General features: G+C 39.9%; 2 long non-coding RNA genes across 2 annotated transcripts; one reads left to right on the forward strand and one right to left on the reverse strand.

Moving 5' to 3' along the window:
* Positions 1 to 4,985: 4,985 nt before the first annotated feature.
* LOC120930854 lies at positions 4,986 to 5,743 on the reverse strand. Its single transcript, XR_005747747.1, has 3 exons — positions 5,671 to 5,743; positions 5,306 to 5,526; positions 4,986 to 5,171 (listed from the first exon to the last, which is right to left on the reverse strand). It is a non-coding gene; the product is annotated as an uncharacterized LOC120930854 (long non-coding RNA).
* Positions 5,744 to 11,171: 5,428 nt separating this feature from the next.
* Positions 11,172 to 11,929, forward strand: LOC120930855. The gene is made up of 3 exons (XR_005747748.1): positions 11,172 to 11,244; positions 11,389 to 11,609; positions 11,744 to 11,929. It is a non-coding gene; the product is annotated as an uncharacterized LOC120930855 (long non-coding RNA).
* The last annotated feature ends 519 nt before the right edge of the window (positions 11,930 to 12,448 follow it).

The following is a 12,448-nucleotide window of genomic DNA, read 5'->3' on the forward strand; positions in this document are numbered from 1 at the left end:
TGCCTGGACAGTTAATGGCTGTCCGGTAATAACGGGGAGTTGTTTTGCAACAGCTGTAGGCTCCGTTTAGGAAACAGTGCCGTACAAGATGTTTTCTTTTAATGTGGAGGTGAGGGTGGTTATGTAGGGGTATGTGTATATGTTTTGTTTTTTCATTTATATTTAGTGTGGTGTAGTGTTTTTAAGGTACAGTCAGAGGGGCATGGGGTTCACAGTAGTTTCCCTCTGAGGGTTTGAGCTGCAGCGCCGAATTTGCTTCAGCTAGAAGCACACTGTAAGCCACAGCCCATGTGAATATACCCTGTACATTCACATTGGGGGAGAGGGGGGGGGGTAATTGCAGCCAGTTGCATGCAGGGAGTTTTAGTTTTGCAACAGCTGGAGGCAGAATTATTTCACATTGGTCACTTTCCTCACTCTCCCATCTTCCTTTTCCTCACTTTCTTTTATTATTTTTCCCCGTGTTCTGTTTTGTTTGTCACTCTTTTTGTTTTGGTGCTTGCACTTTATGTGTGGCGAGTAGGGTGCTGGTCCTCGGGCCGGTCTCTGAAAGTCTTGGGAGTTGGTAGACTCGGCCTTCTGGTTAGGTTCACCGGCTCTCATGGGGTCTCCCTTCGGGGGAGCCTCACCGAGGAGGGTTCTGTTTCGGCAGTCCCTCCGAGGATGTTGGGTCCTTGTGGCTTCGGCTGCTTGGACTGAGATGGGTCCATATGGCTTCGGCTGTATGGACCACAGTAACTCTTTTCCCTGTCAGGAGCCTAACGCCCCGGGGGGTCAGAGACGTGACCTTTTCGGAGGACCACTGACGTATGCACCCGTCGCAGTTTTTTGTGATGTCACTCTTTAGGTGTGTGCACATTTTTCCCTGCACCGGGTGGAGTTTTTGGGTTGTGTTTTGCACGCCACAGGCTTTTCAACAGAAAAAAAACAGCTGGAGGCAGAATGGTTGCAAAACACTACGGGTTTGTTACCTAACTCAGGGTTTCAAGACCAGTCCACCTCCAGCTGTTGCAAAACTACTACTCCCATCAGCCACGGTCTGTCAGTGCATGCTAAGAATTTTACTTTTGCTGCATCTAGGGTGCCACAGTTTAGAGACCCGTGCATAAAGGCCTGAAAAATGTGGGCCTGCAGAACTTACAATACTAGAAGTGCCAGCATTCCCAGGCATGCTGGAAGTTGTAGTTCTGCAACATCTAAAGGGCAATATGTATTCGAACGTCCTTGGGCCTTGAGGACCCTGAAGTCAGGACGTTCGCATACGTCCTATGTCCAAAAAAATGTTAAATTCATTATGCTAAATAACAAGGAAAAGTGCCTAAATACACATTTACCAACCAGGGTGTCTGCAGCTGTCCAGGCATGCTGGGAGTTGTAGTTTTGTAAAAGCAGGAGACACATTGTTTGTGAAATACTAATATCTGATCATATATACTAACTTTTAAACTAGACTAAAATGCAGTTGAGGATAATGAAATAACAGTGGTCAAAATACTTACACAAATCAGCATCTTTTCCTCAGATACAGTGAAATTACTTCCAACCATCTTGCTCTGCGATTGCGTTGCGATCATAAAGTTGGAAACTGGCAAGGGTCCAGGAAATGGTCGCGTGTTGTTCGCGCGATTGCGCATGCGCGATCGAAAAATCGCAATCGCAATATTTTTTGGCTAAAATATCATAAATATTCCATTTCAGAGTGCTCCTACAGCAGTTTTCGAAATATCTGCAATCAATTTCGCATTCGCATTTTGTGAAATTGCGCTAAAATATCTCGAATATTCGATTTCAGAGTGAGCCAATCAGAGCGCTCCTACAGCATTTCTCGAAATTGCGCAATAAATATCGCATTCGCATGTTGCGATATTTCGATAAAATATAACGAATATTCTGAGCCAATCAGAGTGCTCCTACAGCATTTCTCGAAAATTGCGCAATAAATATCGCATTCGCATGTTGCGATATTTCGATAAAATATCACAAATATTCTGAGCCAATCAGAGCGCTCCTCCAGCATTTGTCGAAATTGCGCAATAAATATCGCATTCGCATTTTGTGAAATTTCGATAAAATATCACGAATATTCTGAGCCAATCAGAGTGCTCCTAGCGCTGTTGTCGAAATTTCGCCATCAATATCGCATTCGCATTTTGCGAAATTTCGACAAAATATCAAGAATATTGTGAGCCAATCAGAGTGCTCCTACCGCAGTTATTAAAAATTCACAATTATTTTCGCATTCGCAATAGCGAAAAATCGCAATCATTTAATTTCGATAAAATATCACGAATATTCGAATTTAGCGAATATATCTCGAATATTCTAATATATATTCGAGATATATCGCGAAATCGAATATGGCATATTCTGCTCAACACTAGTGACACAGTGATTTCAAACTTGAATCATATATCTAGATCAATATGTCAGCATACAATCCCTATGCCACAGTGCTTCTATGAGAAAAATGGCTGTTGTTGCTGCTACTGACCAACCAAATGGTGAAAACAATACGAAAGATATTACAAAAAATAATGTATATATATGTGTATGAAAACACAATATGCAGTATGCCAACTGCACCGTGAGTTGTCCAATAACCAATATTGGAACAAAATAAATATCAAAAAAGTGAAATAATTATCAAACAACCATACAAATGTGCAATGTGCTGGCTGCACTTAAAAATAGTCCAAATGACGGGCAATCTTGCTCTTATACAATAGGTTGCAGCAAACACAAGGTTCAATGTTGGTAGTGCTGTGTACAGGAAAGTGCCGCTATCTCTTCCACCCGACAAAGATGTGCCACCATCACCAATGGTTAAAGTCAACACTCACCAGACCCCAGATATTATTAGGCTCCAAAGTGGTGTCTTTTCTTTGTCCGTCAGTGGGTGTCGCCTCCTTTTCCCTTTTACAGGGTGTCATCAATTCCTCAAAAACAAGGGGCTCATCATGGTGTAGTATATTAAAATATGTATTTATTTAAAAAAGGTAAAAAAATAACACTTACAATATAAAGTGCCTCTGACCGGCACTGAGTGTCTTTGGCAGTGTCAACCGTTAAAAGCCGCTGACCAGCATTTAAATGGTGTCCTAAGAGGTGTGCCTGCCCCGCTGTGCTCCGCATGTATTGCTACAAGGGGTCCGTGCGCGCTGGTGTGCTGCACCCTCTATGTGTGTGTCCAGACAGCCTCTACGCGTTTCGCTAGTTGCGTCGTCAGGAGAGCTGTGGACACTACTGTTTAAGCTGTATTTATACCCCTGTGGATTCCCTGAAATGCTGCAAGGTAGTCACAGGAAACAGGATGTCTTCCGGCTGCCAAGATGGCGGGCGGAAGACATCCTGTTTCCTGTGACTACCTTTCTGAAGGACTGAGTTGATGTTGTAACCGAGGAACCTCGTCTCCTGTGAGGCGTCTAGGTTTGACTTCTCCAGATTCAATAACCAGCCAAGGCTCTTGAGATGTGATTGTGACACCTGGAGATTTGTCACCAACTGATCCTTTGAATCTGCGAAAAACAGGAGATCGTCCAAGTAAGGAACAACTGAGACCCCCCTCAGTTTCAGAGGCTCCAAGGCTTCCGCCATCACTTTCATAAAGATCCTGGGGGAGGACGACAGACCGAACGGCAGAGCCCTGAATTGTAGGTGCCAAATTGAAGTCCCTAGGTTGACTGCCAACCGAAGAAACCTCTGGGAGGCCTGAGCTATTGGTATGTGGAGGTATGCGTCTCTTAAATCTAGAGATGCCATGAAGCACTCTGGTGTTAGTAACCTTGTTATCGTATGGATAGTGTCCATGCGAAAATGTTTGTACCTGATTACCTTGTTCAGGATCTTTAGGTTTAGGATCAAACGAAATTTGCCCGAGGGCTTTTTCACTAAAAATATGTGGGAGTAGAACCCTTTTCCCTCCTGGTGTTTTGGGACCTGGACAATAACTTCCTGTTGTATCACATCCTTCAACAGGGTCATCATTGCGGAAGCTTTCTCCTGATCCCTTGGTAGGGCTGTGACATAAAATCTGGAAGGTGGACAATCTGCGAATTCCAAGTTGTACCCCTGTGCAATAATGTTTTTTACAAAGGGACTTTTGACCCGCAGACTCCACTGAGGCAAGAAAGCGGACAATCTTCCCCCCACAGGGGTTAGATCAGGGCTCGACAAAACCCGGGCGCCAGGTCGCCATGGCGACTAGAAATGGTGTCCTGGCGACTTGGCTTGGAAGGTGGGCAAAAAAAATTTTTTTATTTTTTTTTGTGAGCTGGTGCCATCTGGTGTTGAGCCGTTGGTATTAAAAGTTATTACCACCAGATGTGTGAGCTGGCGCCATCTGGTGGTGGTTGTTGGCATTACAAGTTAAGCATTACAAGTTAAACAGCAATTCTAATGTAATTTTTCACTATTTTTCACTGCCATCTTCTTCCCTCTAATTAGAACCCCCAAACATTATATATATATTTTTTTAACACCCTAGAGAATAAAATGGCGATCGTTGCAATACTTTCTGTCACGCCGTATTTGCGCAGTGGTCTTACAAGCGCACTTTTTTGGGAAAAAATTACACTTTTTTTAATAAAAAAATAAGACAACAGTAAAGTTATCCCCATTTTTTTTAATATTATGAAAGATAATGTTACGCCGAGTAAATTCATACCCAACATGTCACGCTTCAAAATTGCGTCCGCTCGTGGAATGCCGACAAACTTTTACCCTTTAAAATCTTCATAGGCGACATTTAAAAAAATCTACAGGTTGCATGTTTTGAGTTACAGAGGAGGACTAGAGCTAGAATTATTGTAAAGAATAAAAAAGAAGTTGGCATATATTAGGGGAGGTAAATTCCTCTCCGAATATAGGGATTTTTTGATGTGAGATGTGTTGCTCTTGGTATCAAAGGTAGGCGCACAAAACACAAGGTTTAAAGTAGTATCAAAAATAATTTAATCATGTAAATATAAATATAAAAATATCATATTTCATACAGTCATTAACACAATGAGAAATATATATATGGTCAGAACCACAATTACATGAAAAACAAGGTATAGGGGAAATTGGTTATTTTAAGGAAGATTAAAGCGAATTTTGCCAACTAGTTTCGCACTATATGTGCTTCATCAGGGCTTGCATAATGTTCCTGTTCCTTTAATGCATGTAGCGGTCTGTGTATGACATAAAGATTCATCATTAATACAGATATAGTACAATAATTTAATATGTTTTATTTTAAACATTTGAAAAAATGTGTGTGTTTTTAACACATATATATATAAAGGGGAATATATAGTGCGCTTACCATTTCCGTTAAAAAGAGCTCCGAGAACTGGGCAGAAAAGCCTGCCTAGGAATCGGCAAAGAGGCACTGGATGCAATCAGGAGATTAGTTATTCCACTTATAATCAGTGGAAGCCAGATCCACTTGATTCTAGCAGGTGCGGACAATGAAATGTTTATGAGGATTTCCTCCCATAAAGAAGGAGAAGATACAGATGACAAAAAATTGTATCTATATTCTTCCTAAAAGCAAGCAAAAAGATAAAGGTAATAGTAGAGAATATTGAAAAATATATCTATAAATATATATTGTGTAGATAAATTGTTTATGCATTTAATAATAATGGAAAAGAAAATATCTAATGAAAGCTCAATGGACATGTTTACCTCTATAGTAGCAAGGTTAAACTTAGTGCTGCCAGATGGATCCACAGAGGTTCCCAATAGGTTCCCACAAAATTCTATAGATAAAAAAAATAATAAGTATATATATATATATATGTAGATATATCAGAGACTAATGATTATCCCATATATAAATAATAGGACACAGTGCCTGTAACTATTATCATAGTAGGGCAACTGTCTATATATATATATGAAGAATGAATAGAGAAATAAACAAGAATTTTTACCTTAAATGGTGATAGAAAAAGAAAATTGTGTAGTACAGTGATGTTTCCTGTTGTAATTAGGGGATATAATGCCTCCGTTGAATTTACACTTCAGGGTAGTATTAGTAGAGTGGTTCAAAGACAATACCACATATTACCACATAGGTTCTAAAACAAAATGAATAGGAAAAGAATTTAATATTTAGGAATGGTGCATGTGGCTAAATAGCCTAAGTGGGGCATTGATTCATTGAATCAAGGAGTAATTACCTTTGCTGAATAGTAACAGCATAAAGACGAGTGAAGTCCGTATGCTGGCGTCTCGCATAAAGTAGTATGGTCCTTCCTTCAGCCGTCCAAGCCAGCGTCTGACATATCCATCGTCAGCGCTGACTTAAATAGCTACATTTCCACCGGAGGTGAAAAAGAGTCAAAGCTGACCCCTGGCGTCACCTCCGGTTCACGTGTCCCAAAACAAATGCGCACGCAGATAGTGCGCTCCAGCATGATGACGTATGCTGGAGCGCATAAAGAAGAGACATGAAATCACTGTCTCTTAACAGCCAAAAGATGAACAGTTGGCTGGATGTGCGTGCGCGTCCCATCTGATATTGCTGATGGGACACAGAGGCGTCTGAGAAGTCGCGCCCCCTGTGTTGGGACATGTGATTGGCCGCATCACGCTTAGTGAAAAGTTCAACCTCCCCCTGCATCCAGAAGCCCACTGCGTAATGAAACATACAGCTCAGAGCTCAAAAAACGGAAATAATAATTTGATATGAAAGAATAAATAAAATATATACACAATTAGACATATATATAGCTCCGGAGAAACAGGCCAGAGTTTGTTTCTTAATTTTTACAAAAATGAATAAACATCCAATAAGGGTTCATTTTTACATTGTCTACCTAGAGGAGAAGATTGATAGAGGTAGTGTCCATAATAATCATGATTATTAGAGATTTTTTAATACTGTTCAGCTATTTTATCTTATCATACAGCTGGACAGAGCAAGAGAGATAATCAACAATGGATGCAAAATAAATCGACAACAGATAGAAAAAATAGAAAAAATCAAATAAAACAAAACCCAAGCATAACACCATAAATGTAAAAATACAGCAAGTGCAGAGATTATATATATATGAGTTAGACGCAAGGGGCGGAGCAATAGAACCATCACAGTAGATAAGAAGTTATATATCTCTCGGAGGGTCCTTCTGAATATACAGTATGCAAACGCAATGTAAAGGCAGACCTGCCAGTGACCTATATATAGCAACTAAGAATAGATTATATATACGGGGTCTTTAAATGACATCTCTGTGATTCAAAACAAGTGACAACCAGTTGTCATGTAAGCAAAAAATAATGAACAGCTCATAGGCTTTACCTATAAGAAGGGTTTGAATGACAGCGACGTATTAAGCCCTGGTGAATATGTGGCTCGCTGGTCAAAAATCCAACGAGCCTCGCGTTGGAGGATTTTTTTGTCAAAATCCCCACCTCTTTCTGGTAGGGGGATGACTTCCAAAGCGAAGAAAGAAATAAATGAAGGGTCATAGCTGTGGTGCAAGCCTACATGTTTGCAAATAGGAGTATAGAGCAATCCCGCGTCTAGGTAGTAAAGATGGTCTTTAATTCTTCTCGCAAAGGTTCTCTTCGTCTTTCCTATATAGAATGCGCCGCAGCGACATTTAGCAAGATATACAATGCCTATGGTTGTACAATTAGCATGCCTCTTGGACTTAAGGAAACCTCCTCTAGGGAGGGAACAGCCGTCTCCTTCCTCAATCCAAGGGCAAACATCACATTGACCGCACTTATACGTGCCTGGTGTCTCAGGTTCCTGAGAATCCGGAGCATCAGGCACCAGATGGCTATGTGTAAGGCCGTCCTTAATGGATCTACATTTCCTATAAACAATTTCAGGTCTCTGAGAAATGTATTTTGAGATAATGGGGTCTTCGGCAAGAAAGTGCCAATTATGACTAACCAATTGGCGAAAGATGTTTTGATCAGAGCTAAATGTGGTTATGAGTTTGGTTGTCGGATTGTGCTCTTTTTCCCTCTGCTTAAATAATAATGCATCTCTGGTATTTGTCTTAGATTTTATATATGCTTGTTTCAGAACCTTTTTACTATATCCTCTCAGTAGAAGTCGTGAATAAAGGGCAGATGCTTCTTTTTCAAAATCCTCCTCCTTTGCACAATTACGCCGAAGTCTTAGGTACTGACTGTAAGGAATGCTTCGCACCAAGGATCTTGGATGCGAGCTGGAGTAGTGAAGAATAGTATTTCCTGCTGTTTCCTTTCTATACAGATTAGTGTAAAGGGTACCATCATCATTTATTGAGATTGTTAAATCGAGGAAGGGGATGCTTTTTGTATCTGACTGGACAGTGAATTTTAGGTTGTAATCGTTAATGGATAAATATTCCATAAATTTACCTAATAAGTCCGCGCCACCAGTCCAGACGACTAAAACATCATCGATGTACCTCCGCCACAGTAGGATGTGGCGGAGGTATATCGTGGCGGAGTCATCCGAAAAGATGGCTCTTTCCCACGATGACTCCGCCACGATATACCTCCGCCACATCCTACTGTGGCGGAGGTACATCGATGATGTTTTAGTCGTCTGGACTGGTGGCGCGGACTTATTAGGTAAATTTATGGAATATTTATCCATTAACGATTACAACCTAAAATTCACTGTCCAGTCAGATACAAAAAGCATCCCCTTCCTCGATTTAACAATCTCAATAAATGATGATGGTACCCTTTACACTAATCTGTATAGAAAGGAAACAGCAGGAAATACTATTCTTCACTACTCCAGCTCGCATCCAAGATCCTTGGTGCGAAGCATTCCTTACAGTCAGTACCTAAGACTTCGGCGTAATTGTGCAAAGGAGGAGGATTTTGAAAAAGAAGCATCTGCCCTTTATTCACGACTTCTACTGAGAGGATATAGTAAAAAGGTTCTGAAACAAGCATATATAAAATCTAAGACAAATACCAGAGATGCATTATTATTTAAGCAGAGGGAAAAAGAGCACAATCCGACAACCAAACTCATAACCACATTTAGCTCTGATCAAAACATCTTTCGCCAATTGGTTAGTCATAATTGGCACTTTCTTGCCGAAGACCCCATTATCTCAAAATACATTTCTCAGAGACCTGAAATTGTTTATAGGAAATGTAGATCCATTAAGGACGGCCTTACACATAGCCATCTGGTGCCTGATGCTCCGGATTCTCAGGAACCTGAGACACCAGGCACGTATAAGTGCGGTCAATGTGATGTTTGCCCTTGGATTGAGGAAGGAGACGGCTGTTCCCTCCCTAGAGGAGGTTTCCTTAAGTCCAAGAGGCATGCTAATTGTACAACCATAGGCATTGTATATCTTGCTAAATGTCGCTGCGGCGCATTCTATATAGGAAAGACGAAGAGAACCTTTGCGAGAAGAATTAAAGACCATCTTTACTACCTAGACGCGGGATTGCTCTATACTCCTATTTGCAAACATGTAGGCTTGCACCACAGCTATGACCCTTCATTTATTTCTTTCTTCGCTTTGGAAGTCATCCCCCTACCAGAAAGAGGTGGGGATTTTGACAAAAAAATCCTCCAACGCGAGGCTCGTTGGATTTTTGACCAGCGAGCCACATATTCACCAGGGCTTAATACGTCGCTGTCATTCAAACCCTTCTTATAGGTAAAGCCTATGAGCTGTTCATTATTTTTTGCTTACATGACAACTGGTTGTCACTTGTTTTGAATCACAGAGATGTCATTTAAAGACCCCGTATATATAATCTATTCTTAGTTGCTATATATAGGTCACTGGCAGGTCTGCCTTTACATTGCGTTTGCATACTGTATATTCAGAAGGACCCTCCGAGAGATATATAACTTCTTATCTACTGTGATGGTTCTATTGCTCCGCCCCTTGCGTCTAACTCATATATATATAATCTCTGCACTTGCTGTATTTTTACATTTATGGTGTTATGCTTGGGTTTTGTTTTATTTGATTTTTTCTATTTTTTCTATCTGTTGTCGATTTATTTTGCATCCATTGTTGATTATCTCTCTTGCTCTGTCCAGCTGTATGATAAGATAAAATAGCTGAACAGTATTAAAAAATCTCTAATAATCATGATTATTATGGACACTACCTCTATCAATCTTCTCCTCTAGGTAGACAATGTAAAAATGAACCCTTATTGGATGTTTATTCATTTTTGTAAAAATTAAGAAACAAACTCTGGCCTGTTTCTCCGGAGCTATATATATGTCTAATTGTGTATATATTTTATTTATTCTTTCATATCAAATTATTATTTCCGTTTTTTGAGCTCTGAGCTGTATGTTTCATTACGCAGTGGGCTTCTGGATGCAGGGGGAGGTTGAACTTTTCACTAAGCGTGATGCGGCCAATCACATGTCCCAACACAGGGGGCGCGACTTCTCAGACGCCTCTGTGTCCCATCAGCAATATCAGATGGGACGCGCACGCACATCCAGCCAACTGTTCATCTTTTGGCTGTTAAGAGACAGTGATTTCATGTCTCTTCTTTATGCGCTCCAGCATACGTCATCATGCTGGAGCGCACTATCTGCGTGCGCATTTGTTTTGGGACACGTGAACCGGAGGTGACGCCAGGGGTCAGCTTTGACTCTTTTTCACCTCCGGTGGAAATGTAGCTATTTAAGTCAGCGCTGACGATGGATATGTCAGACGCTGGCTTGGACGGCTGAAGGAAGGACCATACTACTTTATGCGAGACGCCAGCATACGGACTTCACTCGTCTTTATGCTGTTACTATTCAGCAAAGGTAATTACTCCTTGATTCAATGAATCAATGCCCCACTTAGGCTATTTAGCCACATGCACCATTCCTAAATATTAAATTCTTTTCCTATTCATTTTGTTTTAGAACCTATGTGGTAATATGTGGTATTGTCTTTGAACCACTCTACTAATACTACCCTGAAGTGTAAATTCAACGGAGGCATTATATCCCCTAATTACAACAGGAAACATCACTGTACTACACAATTTTCTTTTTCTATCACCATTTAAGGTAAAAATTCTTGTTTATTTCTCTATTCATTCTTCATATATATATATAGACAGTTGCCCTACTATGATAATAGTTACAGGCACTGTGTCCTATTATTTATATATGGGATAATCATTAGTCTCTGATATATCTACATATATATATATATATACTTATTATTTTTTTTATCTATAGAATTTTGTGGGAACCTATTGGGAACCTCTGTGGATCCATCTGGCAGCACTAAGTTTAACCTTGCTACTATAGAGGTAAACATGTCCATTGAGCTTTCATTAGATATTTTCTTTTCCATTATTATTAAATGCATAAACAATTTATCTACACAATATATATTTATAGATATATTTTTCAATATTCTCTACTATTACCTTTATCTTTTTGCTTGCTTTTAGGAAGAATATAGATACAATTTTTTGTCATCTGTATCTTCTCCTTCTTTATGGGAGGAAATCCTCATAAACATTTCATTGTCCGCACCTGCTAGAATCAAGTGGATCTGGCTTCCACTGATTATAAGTGGAATAACTAATCTCCTGATTGCATCCAGTGCCTCTTTGCCGATTCCTAGGCAGGCTTTTCTGCCCAGTTCTCGGAGCTCTTTTTAACGGAAATGGTAAGCGCACTATATATTCCCCTTTATATATATATGTGTTAAAAACACACACATTTTTTCAAATGTTTAAAATAAAACATATTAAATTATTGTACTATATCTGTATTAATGATGAATCTTTATGTCATACACAGACCGCTACATGCATTAAAGGAACAGGAACATTATGCAAGCCCTGATGAAGCACATATAGTGCGAAACTAGTTGGCAAAATTCGCTTTAATCTTCCTTAAAATAACCAATTTCCCCTATACCTTGTTTTTCATGTAATTGTGGTTCTGACCATATATATATTTCTCATTGTGTTAATGACTGTATGAAATATGATATTTTTATATTTATATTTACATGATTAAATTATTTTTGATACTACTTTAAACCTTGTGTTTTGTGCGCCTACCTTTGATACCAAGAGCAACACATCTCACATCAAAAAATCCCTATATTCGGAGAGGAATTTACCTCCCCTAATATATGCCAACTTCTTTTTTATTTTTTATTCTTTACAAATTTTGATGGGATTGTGAGTGACTGTTGCTCGAGAGGAAGTCATTCATTCACTCACATAATCTATTTCTTGAGCTAGAATTATTGCTCTCGCTCTACTAATCGCGGCGATACCTCACATGTGTGGTTTGAACACCGTTTACATATGCGGGCGCTGCTCACGTATGTGTTCGCTTCTGCGCGCAAGCTCGTCGGGACGGGGTGCGTTTTCTGGCTCCTAACTTTTTTAGCTGGCTCCTAGATTTCAAGCAAATTTGTCAAACCCTGGGTTAGATTGTCATTTGTTCTTTGAGGACTGGTCCTGAGGGGACTTGAAAATAATTCCTCCTCTT

The sequence above is a fragment of the Rana temporaria genome, chromosome 3 (assembly GCF_905171775.1).
Source record: "Rana temporaria chromosome 3, aRanTem1.1, whole genome shotgun sequence".
Taxonomy (NCBI): domain Eukaryota; kingdom Metazoa; phylum Chordata; class Amphibia; order Anura; family Ranidae; genus Rana; species Rana temporaria.